The sequence below is a fragment of the Rhinatrema bivittatum genome, chromosome 3 (genome assembly GCF_901001135.1).
Source record: "Rhinatrema bivittatum chromosome 3, aRhiBiv1.1, whole genome shotgun sequence".
Classification (NCBI taxonomy): Eukaryota; Metazoa; Chordata; class Amphibia; order Gymnophiona; family Rhinatrematidae; genus Rhinatrema; species Rhinatrema bivittatum.
This window is the reverse complement of record NC_042617.1, coordinates 393,421,156-393,447,567: the sequence shown is the minus strand read 5'-3', so window position 1 is coordinate 393,447,567 and position 26,412 is coordinate 393,421,156. Positions and strand designations below refer to the sequence as shown.

At 43.5% G+C, this 26,412-nt stretch overlaps 1 protein-coding gene across 5 annotated transcripts in view; it reads left to right on the top strand.

Moving 5' to 3' along the window:
* COL19A1 (collagen type XIX alpha 1 chain) overlaps nt 1-26,412 on the top strand; it is a 1,176,857-nt gene that overhangs the window by 983,975 nt on the left and 166,470 nt on the right. The gene's annotated exons all lie outside the window — the stretch shown is intronic.

The window sequence follows — 26,412 nt, the reverse complement described above, 5'->3', positions numbered from 1 at the left end:
ACTCCCTTTCACCCATGGGTCACATAGCATGGGTAGTGTTACATTTAGCAGTCTGCAGGCTGCCCCCACGGAACGCCACACTCACCTCCCTGGCCATGACTCCTCTTCCTGCTCCAGATGCACTGCTCCTGCTCCATGCGGGAACACGCCATCCTCCAATGCAGCAGGACACTACCGACTCATCGGACGACAAGACTTCACTGGCCTCAGTTTTTACGCCCATCCTTGCGCGTGCATACCGAACCTTAATTTATTTATAGGGCCAGTGGCAAGAAGAGCCCCATGACACCAGAAGATGATGTCACACACTAAGCCCTATAAAGGGCTCACTTGCTCCTGTCCTCATAGCCTCAGCAATAGGTCTACTTACTCCAGTATAGAGCATATTGCTTCCAGCATCCTCATCTTCAGCTCTTTCTTCCAGCATCCTTCTCTTCATTTCATCAGTCCATCCTTGTCTTCAGTTCTTCAGTCCAGCTTTGTCTTTAGTTCTTCAGTCCAGCCTACCTTCAGTTGTGTCCAGCTTAGAACATAAGTGTTAGGTCGCCCGGCCCTCGGGGACTCAGGCTGGGTCTTCACCTGCACGGGTAGGAAGCCCACACCAGCGTTGCCGCATTCCAGCATGGTTCGCCTCCATTGCGGCCTGCTCACAGTGCCCCGACACCAACATCGCTGCATCCCCAGACTCCCTAGGCACACGAGCGCACACGCGCATGGACTCAATTTAAAGGGCCAATGGTGGGAAAGTTCCCGACGGCCTGGGATGATGGCGTCAGGCAAGGCAGGTATAAATACCCTGCCTTGCCACTTCCTCCTTGCCTCTGTAACAGGTCCAGCTCCTGGTGAGTGCATATTGTCTGCATCCTGACCCCACATTTCTGTGATTCTTCTTACACTTGCTCCGGATCCTGCTCCTGCCCTAGTCCTGTTCCAACTCCTCATTGTTCCTGCTCTCTCGGATTGATTTACTGGCTCTGACCTTGCTCTTGCTCGTCTCACCATTCCTGCTCATCCGCTGCCTTCCCAGACATCGGCCTGGTCTCTATCTCCTGTAGCCTCTCCCTGTCTCAACTTTTGGCATATCCAACCTGTCTTCTGCCTGCCGTCTGAGAGACCCGCACCTAAGTCCTACTGGCCCCGGCACCCAAGGGCTCAACCCACGGGGAATATAGGTGAAGGTCCTGTTGGGCTCTCTCCCTCAGAATCACTTCCTGATGATGAGGACCATCAAGGACCTCTCCTTGGTGGTGGTAACAACCTCATCTCAGCTCAAGGGTCCACCTTCCTTACAGTTTGCCGAGGCCATGGACTTGGCGGACCTGTCTGGTCTGCAGGTTCTCCCCGGACTGGCCCAGAAGTTGCAACAGCAATAGCAATGCCTGGATGTGCTTACAGCAACTGTGGGATGCCTGGCCAATTGGTTGGACACCGCTCCAATGCATAGATCTTCTCCAGCATCTGCTCCAGATTCTACTCCACCAACAGCAGCACTCCACCTCCCGGCACTTCTTCACTATGCAGGTTACCCCTGGCAGTATCGTGGTTTCCTAAACCACTGCTTCATGCACTTCTCCCTCCAGCCTGCCCAGTTTGCCAGCAATAAAACAACCTTCATTTTGTCACTTCTAGATGGCAAGGCCCTGGCCTGGGCCTCTCCTCTATGGGAGCGAGGCGACTCCCTGCTCCAGGATCTTCCATGCTTCATGCAAGTGCTCAAACAAGTCTTTGATGAACAAGGACCCCAATCCACTGTGGCTCTGAACTTCTCCATCTACGCAAATGCTCATGCCCACTGGCTGACTACACCATACCCTAGCATCCAAACTCAAATGGCAAGAAGATAACCTCCTCAGCTTCTTCCTGGAAGGACTGTCTACCTGAGTCAAGGACAAATTGGCCACCTGGGAAATACCTGAGGGCCTGGAGGCCCTAATCGACCTCGCTGGAACATCAACCAGCAGCTGCAGCAATGCCTGTGTGAGTTGCAACCTGTCCACAGACTCATGGTCCTGGCCCTGACCTTCTCCCGGCCTGTGATACCTCAATCTTCCATGAAGGTCAAGTCGCCTCCGGGAGAGGAGCCTACGCAACTTGGCTGCAGCTGACTTTCCGCCAAAGAGAGGCAGCATCAGAACACCCTGGGGCTATGCTTCTACTGTGCCGGTAAGGGTCATATGTTGGCCCAGTGCCCCGAGAGACCAGGAAATGCCAGAGCCTAGGTGTCAGTGGGGAGATGACCCTGGGCTACAGCAATCTTGCTTCCCAGTGTACCATTCCAGTGATGATTCGCCATGCCCACGGGGACTTTGCCACCTTGGCGCTGATTGATTCTGGTGCTGGTGGGAACTTTATTATGACCCAGCTTGTCCAATAACTAGGATTGCCCACGTGGCCTAGAAAGCTACCATTGACGATCTCATCTATTCATGGAGACTCCCTACCCGGCAGGATCAACTATATGATGTCCCCTGTGAAGCTTCGCATAGGGATCCTTCATGAAGAGGAGCTCACCTTCCTCATCCTGGAAAAGACCATACATCCAGTGGTTCTGGGCTAACCATGACTTCAGGAACACTCCCCTCACATCGATTGGGGGTCTTTACAGATAATCACTTGGGGCTCTAAGTGCCACACATCCTGTCTCTGAAAAGTGTCCCGGCCAGTTCTTCCTGTGGCTACCACCACACTGTCTTTGCCACTGCAATATACCGATTTCAGGGACATCTTCTCCAAAGGAAAGGCGGAGACCTTACCTGAGCACCGTCCTTTTGATTGCGCTATTGACCTCCTTCCAGGCACAGTTCCACCCAGAGGTTGAGTCTACCACTTATTGTCACCTGAAATCAAAGCCATGTGGGAATATATCTGGGAAAACCTGGAAAGGGGTTTCACCTGACCCTCCACCTGCCGGCTGGAGCCGACTTCTTTTTCGTCGCAAAGAAGGAAGATCCACACATTAAGAAAGGTAGAAAAAGGCAAAACGATCACCAGCATGGTTAAAAGGGGAGGTGAAAGAAGCTATTTCAGCCAAACAATCTTCATTCAAAAATAGGAAGAAGGATCCAACAGAAGAAAATAGGATAATGCATAAGCGTTGGCAAGTTAAATGTAAGACATTGGTAAGACAGGCTAAGAGAGAATTTGAAAAGAAGTTGGCCATAGAGGCAAAAACTCACAGTAAAAACCTTTTTAAATATATCCGAAGCAGAAAGCCTGTGAGGGAGTCAGTTGGACCATTACATGATCGAGGGGTTAAAGGGGCAATTAGAGAAGATAAGGCCATCGTGGAAAGATTAAATGATTTTTTTGCTTCAGTGTTTACTGAAGAGGATGTTGGGGAGATACCCATATCAGAGAAGGTTTTCATGGGTAATGATTCAGATGGACTGAACCAAATCATGGTGAACCTAGAAGATGTGGTAGGCCTGATTGAGAAACTGAAGAGTAGTAAATCACCTGGACTGGATGGTATACACCCCAGGGTTCTGAAGGAACTGAAAAATGAAATTTCAGACCTATTAGTAAAAATGTTTAACCTATCATTAAAATCATCCATTGTACCTGAAGACTGGAGGGTGGCTAATGTAACCCCAATATTTAAAAAGGGCTCCAGGGACGATCCAGGAAACTATGGACCAGTTAGCCTGACTTCAATGCCAGGAAAAATAGTGGAAAGTGTTCTAAATATCAAAATCACAGAACATATAGAAAGACATGATTTAATGGAACAAAGTCAGCATGGCTTTACCCAGGGCAAGTCTTTATTATTATTATTATTTATGTTTTTTATATACCGGCATTCATGATAAGATCACATCATGCCGGTTTACATTTGAACAAGGAGTGCAGGATAACATAAAACTGAAAACTAGTGCATTGGAAAGGAAGTTACAATGAACAGGGGTAATGGAACTAGGAGAAGAGAGAGAAAGGCATGAGTAGGTTAACATCATAGTTAATTATTTACAGTGCCTGAGTGGAAACATTCTTTGAGTAGATGAGGTGAGATTTACAAGTCTTGCCTCACAAATCTCCTTCACTTTTTTGAAGGAGTTAATAAACATGTAGATAAAGGTGAACCGGTAGATGCAGTATATTTGGATTTTCAGAAGGCGTTTGACAAAGTTCCTCATGAGAGGCTTCTAGGAAAAGTAAAAAGTCATGGAATAGGTGGCAATGTCCTTTCATGGATTACAAACTGACTAAAAGACAGGAAACAGAGAGTAGGATTAAATGGACAATTTTCTCAGTGGAATGGAGTGGGCAGTGGAGTGCCTCAGGGATCTGTATTGGGACCCGTACTTTTCAATATATTTATAAATGAGCTGGAAAGAAATACGACAAGTGAGGTAATCAAATTTGCAGATGATACAAAATTGTTCAGAGTAGTTAAATCACAAGCAGATTATGATAAATTGCAGGAAGACCTTCTGAGACTGGAAAATTGGGCATCGAAATGGCAGATGAAATTTAATGTGTAAAGTGCAAGGTGATGCATATAGGGAAAAATAACCTATGCTATAGTTACACAATTTCAGGTTACATATTAGGAGCTACCACCCAAGAAAGAGATCTAGGCGTCATAGTGGATAACACATTGAAATCATCGGTTCAGTGTGCTGCGACAGTCAAAAAAGCAAACAGAATGTTGGGAATTATTAGAAAGGGAATGGTGAATAAAACGGAAAATTTCATAATGCCTCTGTATCACTCCCTGGTGAGACTGCACCTTAAATACTGTGCACAATTCTGGTCACTGCATCTCAAAAAAGATATAGTTGCGATGGAGAAGGTACAGAGAAGGGCGACCAAAATGATAAAGGAAATGGAACAGCTCCCCTATGAGGAAATACTAAAGAGGTTAGGACTTTTCAGCTTGGAGAAGAGACGGCTGATAGAGGTGCTTAAAATCATGAGAGAGATCTAGAACGGATTATGTGAATCAGTTATTTACTCTTTCGGATAATAGAAAGTCTAGGGGGCACTCCATGAAGTTAGCATGTGGCACATTTAAAACTAATCAGAGAAAGTTCTTTTTTACTCAAGGCACAATTAAACTCTGGAATTTATTGCCAGAGGATGTGGTTAGTGCAGTTAGTGTGCTGTGTTTAAAAAAAAGGATTGGATAAGTTCTTGGAGGAGAAGTCCATTACCTGATATTAATTAAGTTGACTTAGAAAATAGCCACTGATATTACTAGCAACAGTAGCATGGGATAGACTTAGTCTTTGTGTACTTGCCAGGTTCTTATGGCCTGGATTGGCCACTGTTGGAAACAGGATGCTGGGCTTGAGGGACCCTTGTTCTTACCCAGTATGGCATGTTCTTATGAATGCTATCACCAAAAAACACCGGTACCCGCTACCTCTGATCCCGGAACTACTGGACCGTTTACAATGAGCTAAACTCTTTACCAAACTAGACCTCAGAGGGGCCTATAATCTTGTTCGCATATGACCCAGGGATGAGCGGAAGACCATCTTTAACACCAGGAATGGCCTCTATGAATATCTAGTAATGCCTTTCGGCCTTTGTAATGCACCAGCGGTCTTCCAACTTTTAATGAATGAGGTCTTTCATGACATGCTCTGTACCAGTGTTATTATCTATCTCGACGACGTCATCATCTTTACCAAAGACCTCCCATCCCATCGCCTTGAGGTCTGACATGTACTTAAATGCCTCCATGATCACAAACTATTCAGAAAACTAGAGAAATGTGTCTTCGAGTGGGAATCTCTCCCATTCCTGGGCTTCATCGTCTCCCCTGCTGGTTTTCACATGGACCCTGAGAAGGTCGCCAGCATTCAGAATTGGCCCCAACCCTCAGGACTCCAAGCACTGCAGCGCTTCCTGGGGTTCTCCAATTTCTACCAACAATTCATCCCTACCTACTCATATAGTGGCCCTACTCACCACCCTAACCAAGAAGGGGGCCCAAGTACTGGCCACCCGAAGCGACTGATGCCTTTGAGGAACTTAAGCACGCCTTCTTGCAAGACATGTTCCTCCGTCTTCCAGACCCTTTATGTCCCTTCACAGTAGAGGTTGATGCAGTTCGCCGCCATTGTGGCCTGCTTGCAGTGCCCCGACGCCGCCATCGCCACTTCGTCCCCAGACTCCCTAGGCATGTGTGCAAGGACTCAATTTAAAGGGCCAATGGTGGGAAAGTTCCCCATGGCCTGAGATGATGACGTCAGGCAAGGCAGGTATAAATATCCTGCTTTGTCACTTCCTCCTTGCCTCGGCAACAGGTCCAGCTCCTGGTATGAAAAAAAGGGGATAGATGCCAAAAGTCTTATAAAATTCCTTTATTGAAGTGGAGACACAAGGGTAGCCCGACTCTGGCCGAGTTTCGCCGTCTGAAAACGGCTGCCTCAGGGGCTTACATATATTCTCTTGTATTCACAATTTAGATTCAAGTAAATTGGGTATGGAGGATCATATAAACCACTATATGACCAACAACAGTATTGAATCTTTTGAACGCATTCACGGAGGAATCTCCACTCGGGCGGTCAAACATACCGCCCGAGTGGAGATTCTTCCGTGAATGCGTTCAAAAGATTCAATACTGTTGTTGGTCATATAGTGGTTTATATGATCCTCCATACCCAATTTACTTGAATCTAAATTGTGAATACAAGAGAATATATGTAAGCCCCTGAGGCAGCCGTTTTCAGACGGCGAAACTCGGCCAGAGTCGGGCTACCTTTGTGTCTCCACTTCAATAAAGGAATTTTATAAGACTTTTGGCATCTATCCCCTTTTTTTCATCCTGACGGCTATTATAGATCGCCTTCCTTTGTGCTTTTTCAGCTCCTGGTATGTGCATGCTGTCTGCATCCTGACCCTGCGTTCCTGTGATTCTTCTGACTCCTGCTCTGGATCCCGCTCCTGCTCCTGCCCAAGTCCTGTTCCAGCTCCTCATCATTCCTGCTCCTTTGGATTGATCTACTGGCTCTGACCTTGTTCGTCTCACTGTTCCTGCTTGTCTTCTGATTGCCCTGATCTTCAACCTGGTCCACCATTCTTGCTTGTCTGCTGCCTGCCCAGATCTTCAGCCTGGTGCATTGTTTCTGCTCATCCACTGCCTGCCCAGATCTTGGCCTGGCCTCTATCTCCCGTAGCTTGCTGCCTGTCTCGACCCTTGGCACGGCCAACCTGTCTTCTGCCTGCCGTCTGAGAGACCCACATCTAAGTCCAGCCAGCCCCGGCACCCAAGGGCTCAACCCGCGGGGAACATGGGCTGGTGTAGGTGAAGGTCCTGTTGGACCATCTCCCTCTGAACCACCTCCCAACGATGAGGACCACCAAGGGCCACAAGTACCTGGCAGGATCCCTAGGGGTAGATATATTCCAAGCTGCTTATCCCAAGAATAAGCAGTGGATTTTTTTAACTCTACCTTAATAATAGTTAATGGACTTTTCCCTCAGGAACTTGTACAACCCTTTTTTAAACACAGCTGCACTAATAGCTTTCACCAAATTGTCTGGCAACAAATTCCAGAGCTTTATTATGCATTGAGTAAAAAAAATATTCTCTCTTATTAGCTAGTAACTTTATTGTGTATCCCTGGTCTTTGTACATTTTGAAAGAGTAAACAACTGATTAATGTTTACTCGTTCCATTTCACGCATTATTTTACAGACCTCTATCATATCTCCCCTCAGTCATTTCTTCTCCAAGCTGAAGAGTCCTAATCTCTTTAGCCTTTCTTCATATGGGAAGTTTTCCATCCCCTTCATCATTTTGGTTGCCCTCCTCTGTACCTTTTCTAATTCTGCTATAACCTTTTTGAGATGTGCTGACCAGAACTGCAGACAAGACTCAAGATGAGGTCACACCATGGAGCAAATCAGAGGCATTATGATATTCTCTGTTTTATTCTCTATTCCTTTCCTATGATCCCTAGCATTCTAGTTGCCTTCTTGCCTGCTGCTGCTGCTGCACACTGAGCAGAAGATTTCAACATATTTTCAACAATGACACCTAGATCCTTTTCCTGAGTAGTGACTCCTAATGTGGAACCTTGAATTATGTAGCTATAATTTGGGTTACTCTTCCTAAGTGCATCACTTGCACTTGTCCACATTAAATTTCATTTGTCAGTCTCCCAGTTTTGTAATGTCCTCTTTCAATTTCTCACAATCCTCTTGCGATTTAACAACTTTGAATAATTTTGTGTCATCAGCAAATTTTATCACCTCACTTGTTGGTCCCATTTCCAGGACATTTATAAATATATTAAAAAGCAGTGGTCCCAGAACAGATCCCAGGCCACTCCACTATTCACCTTTTTCCACTGGTAAAATTTACCATTTAGCCCTACTCTCAGTTTTCTAATTTTTAACCAGTTAGCAATCCACAATAGGACCCTGCCCTCATCCTATGACATTTTAATTTCCTAAGAGGTCTCTCATGAGGGAGCTTGTCTCCTGTCTTTGTCTGTTGTCTACAGTCTTGTTCCTGCTGTGCTTGCCTTGACCTTCCTGCCCTGCCTATCCATCCCTTGTCTTCTCCCTCAAACGGATATCTGGTATTGACCTCAGCCTAATCTCTGACATGCTTGATGCTGTTTCCGGATATGCCTGGACATTTGACTCATCTGATCTCTGCCTGCCTATGACCCAAGCTATCCAAGGACCACACTTCTGCCTTCAGCAGAGACCCCCATCTAAGACCTGGCAGCCCGGCACCCAAAGGCTCAACCCTGGGGGAACTAGGGCTATATAGGCAAAGCTCCCCCTGGGTCTCTGCTTTGTCTTAATCCACCCACTGATAGTGGGAACCTGCAGAGCTCTTCCCTGCAGGTTGTGCCTATTCCGCCTCAACCCAAGGTTCCACAGACACAGCAGGTAGTATGTAAATGTCCAGCTGGATGAGGGTTTTAAGCTTATTTTCAAGTTGCAGCCATAAAAATTCCATAAGCATCAACACCTCTGGTTTTATTCCATGTTCCTACCGGAGATACTCTAACTTCTCTTCCAAGATATTCACAATGGAGCTGACCTTGTCCAGGGTGGCTCATGTTAAACTTAGATCCTCCATGGCATCCTTGAAGATATTCAGGGCTTGTTGCACCTGTATCACGTGTAACCTATCATGATCCCCCAGGGTGATTCCAGATCCCATCAAAGTAAGATAATGACATCACTACTATGTCCCCTGCTGTTCACAGCATCCAATTATCTGATGTCTGAAATGGTGCCCTTTTTAAAAACTGCTATTTAACTCTGGTTGCTGAATGTTACATTTGTAATGCTGTTCATTCAAGACCTGTACCATTGTCATCATTGTGAGGTCCTTTAAGTTCTGTACATGTGTTTTCAACTATTGTTTTTCCAAATAACGTTTTGAATTTGTTTGCCACTCTATGTCCATACTGAATGACGCTCTCTTGTTTGTAGATTTGGTCCCTCCCAATGTAATTTATAAAACACAGTCCATGTCGGGGGAGCATGAGCTTCAGTTTCAAATTTAAATTTGATATCTTGATGAATTTATTAAAAGCGTGTTTCATGAATAGCCTACAAATGTTTGGACTTTGAAGTCTCTGCCAAATCTGTGTTTGTTGAATTGGTGATTTGGCTATCCATCTATATCTTTTGCCCCAGGGGGATATTCACTTTTTGGCGAGAGACAAGAAGTGAATTACACTTGTCTCTCGCCAAAAAAAGTCTAAAAAAGTTAAAAAATTACAAAAAGGGTCAAAATTAATAATTTTAAAAATTGGGAAATTTATACTGTTGTTAAATAAAGGTTTACCTTTTAACAGAGAATTCATATAAGATAATTGAAGACAGTTTTTACAGTTAGTTCTTGTGTAGATTCTGAATTGGATACTAGCTGTTCCCTTGGTTCATTCACCTTTCTTTAAGCTCCATATGTATGTAAATTAAAAACTATTATAGATGCTACTAATTTTTATACTGTGTTACAAGTCCTTATACTTAGCGGGCTTGATTATTGCAATTCTTTATTAATCAGTCTCCCCACTACCACTCTGTAAACTGTGCAGAATGCAAGAGCAAGAATCCTTAATGGAAGTAAATTACATGACCATATAACACCTGTATTTTGTGCCCTTCACTGGCTGCCAATTGAATGATGTATAATGTGCAAAGTCGCCAAGTTAAGCCACAAGTTCCTTATTAGAAATTACATAGCCTCTTGGATCAGTGCTATTTTAAGTATGTACATCTCTTCACACACTCTGCGTTCTGCAAATACTGGCTTCCTTGAAGTTCCCTCTTTCCGAATTGTTCATCTCTTGGAAGCTCAAGAATGTACATTCTCAATTGTGTGCCCCACTCTCTGGATACCCTACCCACTCAACTAAGATCTATGAATAACCCTGTGTTATTCAAGATAGATTTAAAGAATTTACTTTTCAAGAAAGCTTTTGGGGAAGATGAAGTATAATAACAGTCCAGCTGCGCTTTGTTATTTCTGTACATTCTCGTGTAATCCACCTTGAACCATGGAATGATCAAAATACAATTTTTTAAAATAAACAAATAAATCAGATCCCTGATATTCCCTGTCTTCCACTGCCTATTCATGTTAAAATGCCTCTGTCTGTAACACAGAGCTCAGCAATGGTCATGTGTCTGCGGCCTAGCTGCAATTAGCCAGCCCCCTTATCGCCATTAAAATATGGGCTGAAGTATGGATGTCATTCATCAACTGAGTGTTCAGCACGGCCCACCTGTACCCTGCTGATTCACCTAGCTAGAGCTGCTGACTGCCTTTGCCTCATCCAGATGCTATCAGTATGCCGTCATGATGAGGTATGTGTGTAGAGTGTTCTGTTTGGTCCAGATATCTCTAGTAAAATGGATGCTACTGCTACACCTCTCCACCTTAGCCAGCTATACCTACATATGAGTACAGCACTGAGTGTACAAGGTAGAGATAATGCACCTACTAAATGTATCCTAGAGGGCACTATGTAATTTGGGGCCAAGAGCAGAAGTAGCCACTTAAATCTCATGTTCTCCACTACACGTAAGGGCTAGTCAATCAGGGCAATCATTTTCCATTGCATCATGTCACCACATTCTAGGCTGCTTTCCTCTTACCCCTGGACAATAATGCTGAACACCATCCCATGGTAGTTTAGGGAAGGGGCTAGGGAATCAGTTTCAGAGATGGACATCCCCTTTTTTTTCTGGCTTTCCTGCTGCTGCTTCTAGGCGAATATGATTTCTGCAGACTAATACCAGTGATCTCCTCTGAAATCAGCCCTAAAAGGTGTTATTTTTGTTAATGATGGTGTATACCACCCAATAGTGATGTGCTTCATTTAAAGATATCGGGTCAGGCTTCGGATCAGCCGCACCATGAAACATTTTGTGTATTTTGGCAATTTCCGCCGAAGTGCGCTAGTGCGCACTAACGAGCCTTAATGCATATTAACAACCAGTTAATGCGCACTATCTCAGCATTAGTGCGCAGTACACCGAACAAGTTAGTACGCACTAACAGGTTAGTTAGTGTGCTCTAATTGAACTTACAGCGCACTAAGTATGTGTTAGTGCGCTGTAACTAAAGTTAGTGTGCACTAAAAAATGCAACTTAAAAAGTATCAATTCAGAGGAGTTCATTAGCTAGAAAAACAGTGCGCACTAATTGGTATTACTGCGCACTAACAGATATGAGGTGCGCAGTAACTCTGTTAGTGCGCAGTATCACGAAATACGAAATTTCGGCAAACATTTCGGCGCATCCGATCCATTACAATTTAGACAATATCGTTGACATTGTCTAATTCATAAAAAATGAATGCACATCTCTACCGCCCAATGCCTTCTGTGAAAGTCTGCATCTCTCAAAAGGATTTTCTTCATCAAAACGCAGTCTGCACTTTGGCTGGTGGCTCCTCACTGATTCTGAAATTCTACATAAAATCTCCTGGGTAAAACTGTCACCATTCACTCTGTATTATCTACTGAGTTTCCACAGTATAATTTCAACTTACTGGTAGTTGCTAATCATCCTTTTTCCTCTTCCCATCCTCATGGTATCTTCAGTTCAAGTCATAATGGTTGAAGGGAAAAGTTTACTTCTGACTGTCCACAATTCCCCCCATCTTTCATGACCTGCACAAGCAGCTACCAGCATATTTTTATTATGTGTGTACAGCTTCAGTTCAAAATATCATTAGGAGTCTAGACCTGTCTTCTCAATCACCAATCTTGATGTCTCTAGGCAGATATCCTCAGATACTCATGAGTAGAAGTGCCAGGCCATCATGTTGGGCCCCTTAGCTACTAGATCTTCAATATCCTCTGACTCTGAAAATCCAGGACATGATTATTCTGAATCAGTAGTATCTCTGAAGATCTCCTGCAGACAGTACTCAGGAGGAAACAGGGGTCGATGCTGTGCTGGTTTTGGCTTCTCTAGTAACCCCCTAGTACTGATTCTGTGCTCCAGTGTCTCTATCCTGTTCTTCCCCTGCACCATAGCAACAGAGGAGATGGGAACAGACAGTTGCTTTTACAGTTTCGATCCAACCCTGCCAGTGCCTCCCTAGTTAGTTTTCCCCTCCTAAAAAATTCTCTCTTTATTTTGGGTAAGGGACTCCTGGTCTTATCATTACTATCATCAATAGTGATGCTTGTGCTGGCCCTCAGACCTTGTGGGGGAAAAGTGTTTCCTCTTCCTCTGCCATTATTGTTTCTAATACCATGTTTACCCTTTGCTCCTAATGGCATGATGGAATTTGAAATATTCAGATCACTAATAGTGGCTAGGAGTAGGCACAAACAGTGCCTATTCCTAGCCACAAACAGGAGTGCCACAAACAGTTCTGTTTTTTTGATATCCACAATGAATATTCATGAGATATATTTGCATACAATGGAGGCAGTGTATGCAAATATATAACTCGTGCATATTCATTATGGTTATCCTGAAAATCAGATCTGTATGTAGCACTCCAGTATCAGGGTTGCCTACCCATGTACTAGGAGGTTTTTTTTAGTATTACAATGTAGTTTTGTAATCACCCAGTACTGTTAGTGCACTCACACACACAAAAGCAGAATAAACACAGTCACTAAGCATGCTACACAATGGGGTAGATCTTAAAAAAATACGCATGCACGTACTTTTGTTCGCGCAACCGGCGCAGCCTGCCTCCATTCCCTCTGAGGCCGCTCCGAAATCGGAGCAGCCTCGGAGGGAACTTTCCTTCCGCATCCCCCCACCTTCCCCTATCTAACCCACCCCCCAGCCCTACCTAAATCCCCCCCTACCTTTGTTGTACAAGTTAAGCCTGCTTGAGGCACCGCCTTGTCAGCCCCTGGCACAAGCCGCAGTGCCGGGGGACTTGGGACCACCCTCCTGGCCCGCCCCCGAAGCCTTGCCACGCCCCCGGACCCGCCTCGGACCGCCCCTTTTACGAAGCCCCAGGACTTACGCGCGTCCCGGGGCTTTACGCGCGCCGGCGGCCTATGCAAAATAGGTGCGCCGGCGCGCGAGTGCCCTGCGCGCGTAAATCCGGAAGGATTTACGCGCGCAGGGCTTTTAAAATCTACCCCAATGTGTGTTTGCTCACTATATAGATCCATACTAGTAAGTTACTAAGTGGCACAATTTGTGGAAGAGTCACACACAAAACCGTACATTCACTCCGTTTTGTACTTACAGAAAGTCAGAGAGTAAATAAAAAGCTGCTATACCTGGTTTCTAGTCATAGAGTCACTACAGCTATGACTCTGAAATACAACTGTGAAACAAATCTCTCTATGTGCTTCAGAGACACACTCTTACTTTTGTTGACTAATATAGTAATTGTGTGGCTCTAAAGTTTGGTCTGTATGCCACTAGTAATATGTATTAGACTTTTTCCCAAAATTCTCATTTAACTGCCACTTTTGATTATATTGGGCTTTTATGGTGGTGCAGAACGGAATGGTAATATTTTGCTTAGTTCTTTAACTAAGTGTTTGGAGAGATGACTTCTGGGGGGAGTACAGTTTTGTAAATATAAGCCTGAGCTCAGAGTGTGTGATTCTGAAGGAAGAGAATTTTGTTGATTCTGAGTTTGTAGTCCAGAAGAACAGGACCCATCTTGGGTAAATCCCTGTAGACCTGCTGGTTTTTCCAGTCCAGCAGGGTCATCCTTTAAGATGGATGCAGCAGCACCAAAGGAATACTTCTAAGAATGTGCCTTGTGGCGTCTGGGAGGAGGCATGGATGCTAACTGCATATGAAAGATCCTTTGTTCTTCTATGGACATTTCCTTCTCTGAAGAATTCAGGGAACCTGTGTGAATACCGATGAGATTATGTTTAAAGAATGATTAATGCGCATGAATTGTTAGGAGAAAAGATACTGATCTTAATGCACTGCTAAAGGAAGAAGAAGAGTGTATGTGTGTATACATGGCGGATGTTGTGCTGTTATCTCTTCTGTGAAATCTTGCCATTCACCCTTTTGTGTATTTTGTTGTTGATTTACTGCTGGTACCCCAGAAGAATAAAAGTTGCTATAATTTTGAGCTACAGGTCATTATGTGAGATACTGATTAAATAATCCCAGGGCTATGGATTCAATGTTTACTTATCTGCCAATAAATAGAAAAAAGAGAAGACAGAAGATTTTCTACATGCAGCCATTATGATGATCACAGAGGAGAAAAGGATGACTTTAATTTCACAATACAGCAATAAAAAATTATTCCTTTAAGCCTCTGAGCTAGGTCCAATCCACCATCTATCTGGCCACTGTTTTTTTGAACCCACAGAGCTGGTGTCAGGACCACGAAAAGCCAGCATTGTGGCTCTTTTATTTTGTGTTCCCTGAGCTGGTTTTACACCTGTACAGTCAACAGGGAGGTTACAGTGTCTCATTTGACACAGTAACAAGAGACAACAGTGCAACCTTTTTGTCCTATGTTTTTCTAAAATTTTTCCTTCACTCGAAGTAAGAGTTTCAGAAAAGTCTCTCCTTTCTGTCTCTGAAATCCAAAAGACAAATGATTAAACAAAATGGTGACTGCTGCGAGTTACATTTTGCTTTGTGTTTCAGGATTTAAAAAAATAAGAAAGTAATTCTTGGAAAGGCTGATTGAAAAAGTACTTCACTTTAATTGGTTTTCTTCCTTCCTTGCCCCTTCCCATCCCAGCTTCGCTCTGTCTGGCTTGCAGAGAAAAAAGTGCCATTTTCCTTGACCCATAAACTATAATGTGTATGAAAATGAATGAAACTAAAATTTTCAGGCATTTTTGAAAGCATCAGCCATTTGTTTAGGAAACAACAAACTGAACTGAAAATGGACTCATTTGCCAAGTTTTACTCATTAATTTCAAACAAGTGCACATCCCTGCCAAGAAGCAATCTTCTCATCTAAAGGTCACATGATTCCCAGTAATGGCTCTAATTTTCCTCAAAATATACCTTAATGCAGTCCATTTGTTTTGTGAAAATCAAATTAATCATGGTAGGGCAGTCATATTCTTTCTGTGAACCTCCTTCCTAGCTTGAGTATACCATCCATACACTTCTGGTCTTCTTATGTGATAAGAACATAAGAACATAAGAAAATGCCATACTGGGTCAGACCAAGGGTCCATCAAGCCCAGCATCCTGTTTCCAACAGTGGCCAATCCAGGCCACAAGAACCTGGCAAGTACCCAAAAACTAAGTCTATTCCATGTAACCATTGCTAATGGCAGTGGCTATTCTCTGAGGGGCGGATTTTCAGAGCCCTGCTCGCCGGGAAGCCTATTTTACATAGGCCTACCGGCGCGCGCAGAGCCCCGGGACTCGCGTAAGTCCCGGGGTTTTCGGAGGGGGCGTGTCGGGGGCGGGCCCGAACCGCGCGGCGTTTTCGGGGCGTGTCGGCAGCGTTTTGGGGGCGGGTACGGGGGCGTGGCTACGGCCCGGGGCAGTCCGGGGGCGTGGCCGTGCCCTCCGTACCCGCCCCCAGGTCACGGCCTGGCGCGCAAGAGGCCCGCTGGCGCGCGGGGATTTACGTCTCCCTCTGGGAGGCGTAAATCCCCCAACAAAGGTAAGGGGGGGTTTAGACAGGGCCGGGCGGGTGGGTTAGGTAGAGGAAGGGAGGGGAAGGTGAGGGGAGGGCGTTAGAGGATTCCCTCCAAGGCCGCTCCGATTTCGGAGCGGCGTTGGAGGGAACGGGGGTAGGCTGCGCGGCTCGGCGCGCGCCGGCTATACAAAATTGATAGCCTTGCGCGCGCCGATCCAGGTTTTTAGCAGATACGCGCGGCTCCGCGTGTATCTACTAAAATCCAGCGTACTTTTGCTGGCGCCTGATGCGCCAGCAAAAGTACGCCTATTCGCGTTGTTTGAAAATCTACCCCTAAGTGAACTTAATAGCAGGTAATGGACTTCTCCTCCAAGAACTTATCCAATCCTTTTTTAAACACAGCTATACTAACTGCACGAACCACATTCTCTGGCAACAAATTCCAGAGTTTAATTGTGCGTTGAGTAAAAAAGAACTTTCTCCGATTAGTTTTAAATGTGCCCCATGCTAACTTCATGGAGTGCCCCCTAGTCTTTCTACTATCCGAAAGAGTAAATAACCGATTCACATCTACCCGTTCTAGACCTCTCATGATTTTAAACACCTCTATCATATCCCCCCTCAGTCGTCTCTTCTCCAAGCTGAAAAGTCCTAACCTCTTTAGTCTTTCCTCATAGGGGAGTTGTTCCATTCCCTTTATCATTTTGGTAGCCCTTCTCTGTACCTTCTCCATTGCAATTATATCTTTTTTGAGATGTGGCGACCAGAATTGTACACAGTATTCAAGGTGCGGTCTCACCATGGAGCGATACAGAGGCATTATGACATTTTCCGTTTTATTCATCATTCCTTTTCTAATAATTCCCAACATTCTGTTTGCTTTTTTGACTGCCGCAGCACACTGCACCGACGATTTCAATGTGTTGTCCACTATGACACCTAGATCTCTTTCTTGGGTTGTAGCACCTAATATGGAACCCAACATTGTGTAATTATAGCATGGGTTATTTTTCCCTATATGCATCACCTTGCACTTATCCACATTAAATTTCATCTGCCATTTGAATGCCCAATTTTCCAGTCTCACAAGGTCTTCCTGCAATTTATCACAATCTGCTTGTGATTTAACTACTCTGAACAATTTTGTGTCATCTGCAAATTTGATTATCTCACTCGTCGTATTTCTTTCCAGATCATTTATAAATATATTGAACAGTAAGGGTCCCAATACAGATCCCTGAGGCACTCCACTGTCCACTCCCTTCCACTGAGAAAATTGCCCATTTAATCCTACTCTCTGTTTCCTGTCTTTTAGCCAGTTTGCAATCCACGAAAGGACATCGCCACCTATCCCATGACTTTTTACTTTTCCTAGAAGCCTCTCATGAGGAACTTTGTCAAACGCCTTCTGAAAATCCAAGTATACTATATCTACCGGTTCACCTTTATCCACATGTTTATTAACTCCTTCAAAAAAGTGAAGCAGATTTGTGAGGCAAGACTTGCCCTGGGTAAAGCCATGCTGACTTTGTTCCATTAAACCATGTCTTTCTATATGTTCTGTGATTTTGATGTTTAGAACACTTTCCACTATTTTTCCTGGCACTGAAGTCAGGCTAATCGGTCTGTAGTTTCCCGGATCGCCCCTGGAGCCCTTTTTAAATATTGGGGTTACATGTGCTATCCTCCAGTCTTCAGGTACAATGGATGATTTTAATGATAAGTTACAAATTTTTACTAATAGGTCTGAAATTTCATTTTTTAGTTCCTTCAGAACTCTGGGGTGTATACCATCCGGTCCAGGTGATTTACTACTCTTCAGTTTGTCAATCAGGCCTACCACATCTTCTAGGTTCACCGTGATTTGATTCAGTCCATCTGAATCATTACCCATGAAAACCTTCTCCATTACGGGTACCTCCCCAACATCCTCTTCAGTAAACACTGAAGCAAAGAAATCATTTAATCTTTCCGCGATGGCCTTATCTTCTCTAAGTGCCCCTTTAACCCCTCGATCATCTAACGGTCCAACTGACTCCCTCACAGGCTTTCTGCTTCGGATATATTTAAAAAAGTTTTTACTGTGAGTGTTTGCCTCTACAGCTAACTTCTTTTCAAATTCTCTCTTAGCCTGTCTTATCAATGTCTTACATTTAACTTGCCAATGTTTATGCTTTATCCTATTTTCTTCTGTTGGATCCTTCTTCCAATTTTTGAATGAAGATCTTTTGGCTAAAATAGCTTCTTTCACCTTCCCTTTTAACCATGCCGGTAATCGTTTTGCCTTCTTTCCACCTTTCTTAATGTGTGGAATACATCTGGACTGTGCTTCTAGAATGGTATTTTTTAACAATGACCACGCCTCTTGGACATTGTTTTACTTTTGTAGCTGCTCCTTTCAGTTTTTTTCTAACAATTTTTCTCATTTTATCAAAGTTTCCCTTTTGAAAGGTTAGCACAAGAGCCTTGGATTTGCACACTATTCCTCTTCCATCATTAAATCTAATTTGATCATATTATGATCACTATTGCCAAGCGGCCCCACCACCATTACCTCTCTCACCAAGTCCTGTGCTCCACTGAGAATTAGATCTAAAATTGCTCCCTCTCTCGTCAGTTCCTGAACCAATTGCTCCATAAAGCTATCATTTATTCCATCCAGGAATGTTATCTCTCTAGCGTGACCCGATGATACATTTACCCAGTCTATATTGGGGTAATTGAAGTCTCCCATTATTACTGCACTACCAATTTGGTTAGCTTCCCTAATTTCTCTTAGCATTTCACTGTCCATCTCACCATCTTGACCAGGTGGACGGTAGTATACCCCTATCACTGTAGTCTTCCCTGACACACAAGGGATTTCTACCCATAAAGATTCAATTTTGTATTTAGTCTCATGCAGGATGTTTATCCTGTTGGACTCTATGCCATCCCGGACATAAAGCGCCACACCTCCTCCCGACTGCTCCTCTCTGTCATTGCGATATAATTTGTACCCCGGTATAGCACTGTCCCATTGGTTATCCTCTTTCCACCATGTCTCTGAGATGCCAATTAAGTCTATGTCATCATTTACTGCTATACATTCTAATTCTCCCATCTTACTTCTTAGACTTCTGGCATTTGCATACAAACATTTCAAAGTTTGTTTTTTGTTTGTATTTTTATTCTGCTTTTTAATTGAAAGGGATAAGTTAGAATTTTTTAGGTCAGGTGAGTTTTTAGTTACAGGCACTTGGACTACTTTTCTAATTATTGGAACCTCACTGTCGGGATGCCCTAATTCTAATGCATCATTAGTATCCTTTAAAGATATCTCTCTCCGAACCATGCGCTGCTGAGCGACTGTCGGCTTTCCCCTTTGTTCTAGTTTAAAAGCTGCTCTAAGTCCTTTTTAAAGGTTAGCGCCAGCAGTCTGGTTCCACCCTGGTTAAGGTGGAGCCCATCCCTTCGGAAGAGACTCCCCCTTCCCCAAAAGGTTCCCCAGTTCCTAACAAAACTGAATCCCTCTTCCTTACACCATCGTCTCATCCATGCATTGAGACTCCGGAGCTCTGCCTGCCTCTGGTGACCTGCGTGTGGAACAGGGAGCATTTCAGAGAATGCTACCCTGGAGGTTCTGGATTTAATCTTTCTACCTAAGAGCCTAAATTTGGCTTCCAGAACCTCCCTCCCACATTTTCCTATGTCGTTGGTGCCCACGTGTAGCACGATAGCCGGCTCCTCCCCAGCACTGTCTAAAATCCTATCTAGGTGACCGTGAGGTCCGCCACCTTCTCACCAGGTAGGCATGTTACCAGGTGATCCTCACGCCCACCAGCCACCCAGCTATCTACATTCCTAATAATCGAATCACCAACTATGACGGCCGACCTAACCCTTCCCTCCTGGGCAGTAGGCCTTGGGGAGATATCCTCAGTGTGAAAAGACAATGCATCACCTAGAGAGCAGGTCCTTGCTACAGGATCCTTTCCTGCTACACCTGGTTGGTGCTCTCCCATTATGAACTTTGTGTCACTATATATGGTCCTTGAACCTCTTTTCTAGGGTTTTGTAAATGATTGATGATGTTTGTGAATAACTGATTGGGGAAAAATTAAGCTTCCTTTAAAAGGACTAATAAGACAGTTACCTTGAACAGCCACCAGATGGCAGATTATATGGCAGTAGAACGTGATGTATGTTAACTAATGGGAAATGTGTAAATGGAATCCCTATTGGATGTTCTGATATATATCTCCTTTAAGAGATTAGGGGAAAATGTTCCTCTTTGAGAACAATATAAGCCTGTGTTCAGAGTTTAGTGGGAGGAGGCTAGTGTGCCTCTTATCAAGAAGAGAGCTTTGAAGGGGCTTTCCTCCTCAAAGGGAAAGGCTGGAGGAGTGTTTCTCCACAAGGGGAAACAACTGAGAGATCAGGATATAGTCCTGAAGATGGAAGAGTAATCTGAGGTCCCACCGTCTGGGGGAAGAGCAAAGAGCGCAGTGGTTCTTCATGGGTGTAAGCTCGAGATGCCAGAGAATCCCTTGCAAATGCCTTGAGAAGGAATCCAGTGCCTGTCTGGAAAGGTAACCAGGTTGCAACATATGGTGAGACAATTTATACATCTTCAACTGGAAAAGTAATAAGGTATACAAATGTTCAGTGAACAGTGAGAGAAATGTGAGCAGCTTTTCTTCTGAAGGGGAGAATACTTTTAGTAATCTTCCTATAGAGGATGAAACATATAAAGTTGGTAAGAAACAGAACTGCTACAGCCTTGCTGCAGGATCTTATAAACCCTGATCAAATCAGTCTTTTAAATATTTTGTAATCTCTGTTTGCTGGAAACCCCAGATATAAAAGTTTTGTTTGTTGATGATACCTTTGTTGGGGGAGAGCCTCCTTTATTCCAAAGCGTTGTCAACAGAAGCTGGTATCAGAGTTCAAGAAAGATGGGGATCAGTCAAAGGGGGTCACAGAGAAGAAATAGGTGTGACTGAGTTTCCTTTTCTAGCTTGACATACTGCCTTTGGCTGTTGCGTAGGAGGTGGATCCTTGGGCTGAGGTGGGGTTGATGCTACCCGTAGGTGAGGGCCTATAGGTCCCCACCATCAGCAGGCAGAGTGGGCTGAAGCTGGAGGCCACTGGAGCTTCACCTATACCAGCCCACGTTCCCCTCGGGTTGAGTCTTCGGGTGCTGGGGCCGGCAGGACTTAGGCAGGCCTCAAGGTTAAGTACAGGTAGTAGATGGTTCAGCCCAGAGACAGCAGCCAGCAGATGGCGTGGTCCTGTCCTGGGTGGGATATGTAACAGGAACTCAAGCACCAAGGAACAAGAAGGAACTGAAGGTGCCTGAGCAGAGGAAAGCCGAAGCCTTAATAGTCCATGTCCAGCGGATAGGGACAGAGGCGTCACTGTCAAGCTTGAATGGAGGCTGGCGGCACTTGGAAGGTGTAGCAAGCAACGTGGAACTCTGGACACAAGAAAGTCTGAGGCAAAGTCGATCGTAGCAATGGTCAAGGCAGGCGTGGTCAGATGTAGCAATGGTCGAGGCACGGAGAAGCAGGCATGGTCAGGTGTCAGGCTTGGAGAAGGCAGGCTTGGAGAAAGCAGGCAAGGTCAGGCGTAGCGATGGTCAGAACCAGGAAGTCAATCAGCACACAGACGAGACGAACATGGAACAGGAACCAGGAACTTGGAGAAACAGGAACACGAAGCAAGGCTCACAGAGAAGCAACGAGTACAAGGAAATCTGGAACAGGAAATCAAGGAGACCTGTTGCAAAGGCAGCACTTCAGTGCGAGGCCTGAGCATTTAAGTGCTGAGGGAATTGATGTCAGCATCCGAGTCCGTGGCCAGGTTCCCGCCGCAGGCCCTTTAAAGGTTTCACTGGTGCGCGCGCGCGCCTAGGGAATGGCGCAGCGCTGCCGGCGGCATCTCTGCGTGAACCCCGCAGAGAGGCCCGACGGATGGAGGCTTCGTGGCTAGAGGTCCCGGGAAGCAGAGCAGGGCCAGAGGTGCTGGTGGAAGTCCAAAGTCGGGACTGGCAGCCCACCGCCACCAACGACGAGGAGCTGGAGCCTGAAGCTTGCGTAGAGAGGTGAGAGGGCCGCACCGCAGGGCTACTGTAGGTGGCGAGTGTAACATTGCCTCTGTGCTTGATCCATTGCACCATCTGTTTGACCAATTTTTAGTGATCCCACAGACAGACTGGTGATCTGCTCACAAGCTAGCACTAGATACCTCTCATCTTATTGCCCTGTCAGGCGGTTACACTTACAAATCTGTGTTTTGAAAGGAAAGAGAGACTCCCTATACTTCTTTTGCTTTCTCCAGTATTTAAATTAGTACTATCTAGATTACTCAAAATACTAACTTGAGTGTGCCTTGGGTGTTTTGCTTCTACATTTGCAGCAATATTTCTATGTCTTATTTCGTATATTGCCCTTATACATTTATTTGTTTATATTCATACAGTTCTTGAAACAGAGTTACTTTTATATGAACATAAGAACATAAGACTTGCCATACTGGGTCAGACCAAAGGTCCATCAAGCCCAGTATCCTGTTTCCAGCAGTGGCCAATCCAGGTCACAAGTACCTGGCAGGATCCCAAGGGGTAGATAGATTTATTTATTTAAAATTATTTATGAATCGTCCTTTCCAGATTAAAAAAAATTGCTCAGAGTGATTTACAGAAATAACATATAATATAATAAATATACCATTCCCAGGAAAAAGCAGTGGATTTCTGCAACTCCACCTTAATAAAAATTTATGGACCTTTCCTCCAGAAACTTGTTCAAACCTTTTTTAAACATAGCAGCTTTCACTACATCCTCTGGCAATGAATTCTAGAGCTTAATTATGTGTTGAGTAAAAAAAAATGTTCTCTTATTAGTTTTAAGTGTGTCACCTAGTAACTTCATTGTGTGTTCCCTAGTCTTTTTACTTTTCAAAGAGTAAACAATTAATTAATGTTTACTCATTCCACCCAGCTTGGCCATTCTTATGTTCATATGTTCTGTTACAGTGAATCTCTCAGATATATTCAGTCTTACTTGAATAGAACAGATTTATTGGCAATAGTTCAGGTGACATAATTTCTCATCTCAACAGATGTAACAGCCTGGATTTAATTAATTCAAAACAGTGGTGCCCAACTTCTCTCTGATGTTGGCATTAAAGATCATATTACCTTGTTCTTTGTAGCTCACACTGCCTGCCTATTCTTTGGTGTATCCAAATTAAAAGCATTCTATTGCTTCAAAGCTCTCCTGTTTATCTCCATACCCTTCTAACACCTTGCCAGACAACTAAGTTTTTCTCAGGCCTCCTTTCCCTCTGTTCCATCTTTTAAATCAGCTCATTTAGCCTTACTAGGCTAAATGAAACATTGAGGTCACATTTGTCCATGATATTGGGCAGTTTAGAAGTATCATTAAGATTTGGCTGTTTAGATAAGCCTATGGTATCTAATACAGTTAATAACTGAAGATTGAGCATTCTCTTTTATCTGAAATTCTAATTTCAGAAATTATATGGTTATTAAGATTTGGTCTATTGTGGGTGGTTTCACTGGATAAAACTACTGGAATTCTGATATTCATTATGTTAATCAAAACTGACTGAATATATTGTCTAATGATAGTATTCCTAACAGATTTGAAGGGGAAGTTGATAGTATATATTGTTTAGGTTAGCATTCATGAGTTCATTTATGATTAACATTATTTCTTTATAATACAGTATGTATTATGAATTTTATGATATATGTTTGATTTTTGTTATTTTGTAATTTTATGTATAATGTGTTTTTATTTCTTGGCTATATCACACTTTAGAGATTTTTTTCTTTTAGTAATTATCAAAAGTGGTGAATAAATCACATATACAGTTTTCCAAAGTCATGAAAGTCAAGAGCTTTGTTTAACAAATTAATGTAACATTACAATACTTGTTTGTAAAGATATGTGATGTCAAAGTTTAAAAATTAGAATATCCAATTGGTAGTCGAATCATGTTAAAAGCTCCTTGTATTGTATATAAAGCAGTGTATAGGGGGAACCAAGGTACTTAGCTGAATTATTGTCAGATTATATTCTATCTAGATCACTTTGTTCATCACAATTGATGTTAACACAGCAGGTAATGAAAGGCCTTTTGTATCTCGTCTCATGTGGGCTAAAATACAGGGTCTGGCATGTTGCTTTTTTGGTGGTTTTGGTGGTACTTTTGTGGTCTATTCAACCCTCAGATTATGAGACCTTCATGCCCTGATAATGTATTCCCCTTATTCTTAACATTGTTGCTAGAATTTCGGTATATAAAAAATGTTAAATAAATAAATAAATAAATAAATAAATAAATAAATAAATTCTGAATTTCATCATAACAAGGTACTGATATGCATACATCCTAAATTTCTGCCTAAGGTAATGTTGAATTTCCATCTTAATCAGAGAATTATCTTTCCAAAATGTTTCCCAAAGTTTCATGCTAATAAAGGTAAACACGTTTTCCACACCTTAGTTTGTAAGAATTATCGCCTTCTACCTGGAGAGAATCAAGCTCTTAGAACATTCACTCAACTTTGTATTTCATTTTGCCCCGACAAACCTGGGTTTGCTATTTCAAAAAACACTTGGTCTAATTGGATAGTAGTTTGTATACTTAATTCCAAACAGATTTGGCCTTGAAAGGGCATGTCAAGACTCATGATGTTTCAGGACTGTGGTTGCATTGGTTGAGGATTCATGTGAACTCAAATACCTTACCTGGAAACTAACTTTTTTTTTTTGTGAATTTTCTTCAGCCTGAAGAATCAGTAAACTCCATGTCTTACCCCCTCATTTATCAAAATGTGCTAAGGTGTTTTCGCATGCATAAAGCCCCATTAATGCATGCGATAACACCATATCGTATGGTGCAATGCAAATCTGAAAAAGAGGAGGAGTCAGGGGCAGGCTGGGTTTAGAATTTTGTGAAGTCCTATTGCATGACTTCCATGTGATAGCTTGGTAAGGTGTTAGTGCATTTTGTGATGTCTCCTGAAAGGCCTGTTTTAGAGCACCAGCCTAGCTGTTGGGGGAGAGAGGGAGAGAGAGAGAGAGAGACTAGCCATAATGCCCTCTCCCTAGATAGGTATTTACATCCCTATGGGAGGCCCACCTAGTAACTCGAGGTGAGGTTTAGGTATTAGTGTAGGGGGTTAGGGGCCACTTTGACATTCAAAGTGAGACGTACGAACAGAACAGTGGTCTCTTGTGAAGATTTGATGACCTTCAGAGTGAGGAAACTCACTCAAAGATTAGATTTGTGCAATGTTCTCTCCACCTAGCTTGATGTTACCCAGGTAGAGAGTCCATCAAGTTAGGGATGTAAATACCTATCTAGGGAGAAGGCATTATGGCTAGGCTCTCTCTCTCTCTCTCCCTCCCCCCTCCCTGGGACCATTAAAAATGGTCCCCCAGTGGTTGTATGCAGGAAATACAACAGATCTGGTACCTATCGCAAAGTGTGAAAAAGTTATCGCAATTTACGCTAACTTAGCTCTTTGCATAGGTATTAGTGCAAATTGCGATAAACTGTCTATTAGCATAAAACACGCCCCTTTTCCTATCTCATGCGATACTTATCGCATTTTTATAAATCCAGGCCTTAGTAACTTATCCTTTTTATACTAAATTCCAACAGAACAGAATGGTACATTGCATGCATCCCAAGTTCTTGCCTACAGTGGAGCCAAATTTCCAACTTAATGAACCAATTATATTTCTTGCATTCACATGCACATAAGTAAGAGGTTTCACACACTGAATTTCAAGAGACCTATTGCTTTATCTGGAGCAGACTAAAGAGTATAGAAATTCCACGCATTCTCATTACTGCTGTGAAATGGCCTCCCTTTAGGATTCTAGATTTGGACAGTCTGTCCTATAGGATCTATTTGCAAAGCAAATCTAAACTCCCCCCCATCCCCACCCTACAGTCTATTTCAGTTTTCCAGGGTTGTCTTCCTGTTCATCTCTTCCATGTTCTATGGCTAGCTAGGTAGTTATAATAACATAGTAGATGATGGCAGATAAAGACCAAATCGGCCAATACAGTTGAGACTCTCCTAATTTGGAAAGATGAGCGTATAAATTTCCATATGAAATTCAAAGCCAACTCCCCCAGTCTTGACTTATACCTGACATTTCAACCTTTTTCCTACCACTGCCTTCAGTATCTATCCCAAGCATGCCCAAAATCCACTAAAAATGCTGTCCTCTTCCACCTTCACTGCTAAGCCATTTCAAACCTTCTCATCTTTAGTAAATTCTATCAGTGTGTCTCACTGGATTAGTCATCACAGAAAAGGGAATTGCTTACCTGAGCTTAATTCTTTCTGATGACAGCACTACAGTGATCTATACTATCCACC